A 2,480-nucleotide genomic window follows, 5' to 3' on the forward strand; every position below is an offset into this window, starting at 1 on the left:
TCCATGCTCAGAGTCTGCTGTCCCGCTCACTCCTCCTCTCCCACTCATGCTCTCTCTCTCTTAAATACATACATACATATATACATAAAATCTTTAAAAGAAAAAGAGGAAAATCTGCAGCCAAGAACACTCTCTCCGGCAAAGCTAACGTTCAGAATAGGAGAGATAAAGAGTTTCCTAGACAAACAAAAGTTAAGAAATTTAGCACCACTGAACCAGTCTTACAAGAAATGTTAAAGGGGACTCTGAGTGGAAAGGAAAGGCCATAAGTAGGAGTAAGAAAGATAGAAAGCGCAAAGGCAGTAAAATTAAGTATAGCTATAAAAAAATCAGTCAAGAGATTCACAAAATAAAAGGATGTAAAGTATGACACCATATAACTAAAATATTGGGGGGGGGAGAGAAGAATAAACAATGGATTCAAATTTAAGCAACCATCAGCTGGATATAGACTGCTATATGCAGAAGATATTATATGCAAACCTAAAGGTAACCACAAATCAAAAACCAGTAATAGATAAGCAAAAAATAAAGAAAAAGGAATCCAAGTATATCACTAAATAAAACTAGCAATTCATGAGGGAAGAGAGCATGAGAAGAAAAGAACAGAGAAGAACTACAAAAACAATCATAAAACAAATAACAAAATGACAAATTCTCACCTAGCAATAATCACTTTGAACATAAATGGACTAAATGTTCCAATTAAAAGACATAGGATAACAGAGTAGATTAAAAAAGCAAAACTCATCTATATGCAAGAGATACTTTTTAGACTTAAAGACACATGCAGATTTAAAGAGAAGGGATGGAAAAATATTTATCATGCAAATGAAAGTGAAAAGAAAGCTGATAGCAATACTTATATTGGGCAAAATAGATCTTAAAACAAAGACTGTAGCAAGGGTCAAAGATGGAAATTATATAATAGTAAGGGGAACAATTCTACAAGAAGATACCACAACTGTACATATTTATACACCCAACATGGGTGCATCCAAGTATATGAAGCACAAAATAGAGGGGACTTTAGTACCCCACTTACATCAATGGATAGGTCATCCAAATAGAAAATCAACAAAGAGACAGTGGCTTTGAATGACACATTGGACCAGATGGATCTAACAGATATATTCAGAACATTCCATCCTAAAACAGCAGAATACACATCCTTTTCAAGTGCACAGGAAACGCTCTCCAAAACAGATTAGGCCCAAAACAAAGCTCAACAAATTAAAAAAATTCAAAGAGTCATACCCTACATCTTTTCCAAACACAGCACTATGAAACTAGAAATCAACCACAAGAAAAAATTTGGGAAGAACATAAATACATGGAGGTTTAACAATATGCTACTAAACAATGAATGGGCCAACAAAGAAATCAAGGAAGAAATTAAAAATTACGTGGACGCAGGGCACAAGGCCAAGACCCCAGCAATGTCCTGGGCCCCACTAGCTGAGATGTGTGCTCTGCCCCCTCCAGACTCAGCAGGTGTCTCCCTGGCCTAAGGCTTGCCATGTTCTGAAATGGCCGAGCAGTCAGACCAGACTATGAAGTACCACACCCTGCAAGAGATCCAGAAGCACAACCACAGCAGGAGCTCCTGGTTGATTCTGCACCACAAGGTATACAATTTGACCAAATTTTTGGAGGAGCATCTTGGTGGGGGAGAAGTATCAAGGGAATAAACTGGAGGGGATGTGACTGAAAGTTTTGAGGATATGGGACACTCTACAGATGGTCGAGAATTGTCCAAAACATAAATCACTCAGGAACTTCATCCAGATGACAGAGCAGATAACTAAGCCTTCAGAAACTGTCATTACTACTGTTGATTCTAATTCCAGCTGGTGGACCAGCTGGGTGATCCCAGCCATCTCAGCACAGGTGGTAGCCCTGATGTATCACCTCTACACAAAGGAAGACTAAACACATCTCAGAAGCCAATGAAAGAAAAAACTGCTTTGGAGCAGGGAGAAAGAAGCCAATGTTAATGCTTCAACTGACAGAAACCTTCACCTGAAAAATAATTTCAACACACCTGTTTCCCTTTTCTCCTACTTTAAACCAAACCAAAAAGAGCTCTTCTGTTCTTTCTACTCCTGAACTCCTAGAATGTGCCTTTTGTTCATCAACTTTTTTTTTAATGTTCCATCACTACATAATTTATTTATTGTAGGCATAATCTCTTAAAAATGTATCTGGCTTTTAAAATTTGAAAAAAAAAAAAAAAAAAGGAGGGGGGGCGCCTGGGTGGCTCAGTGGGTTAAAGCCTCTGCCTTTGGCTCATGTCATGATCCTAGGGTCCTGGGATCAAGCCCCGCATCGGGCTCTCTGCTCAGCCAGGAGCCTGCTTCCTCCTCTCTCTCTGCCTGCCTCTGTGCCTACTTGTGATCTCTGTCTGTCAAATAAAAAAATAAAATCTTCTAAAATATAAAAAAAAATGAAAAAAAAAAAACACATGGAGGCAAATGAAA

General features: G+C 38.4%; 1 pseudogene; it reads left to right on the forward strand.

The window, feature by feature from the left end:
• The first annotated feature begins 1,529 nt into the window (after positions 1-1,529).
• Positions 1,530-1,932, forward strand: LOC111143555 (annotated as a pseudogene).
• Positions 1,933-2,480: the final 548 nt, after the last annotated feature.

The sequence above is a fragment of the Enhydra lutris genome, unplaced genomic scaffold, assembly GCF_002288905.1.
Source record: "Enhydra lutris kenyoni isolate GAN:26980312 unplaced genomic scaffold, ASM228890v2 scaffoldscaffold9, whole genome shotgun sequence".
Lineage (NCBI taxonomy): Eukaryota > Metazoa > Chordata > Mammalia > Carnivora > Mustelidae > Enhydra > Enhydra lutris.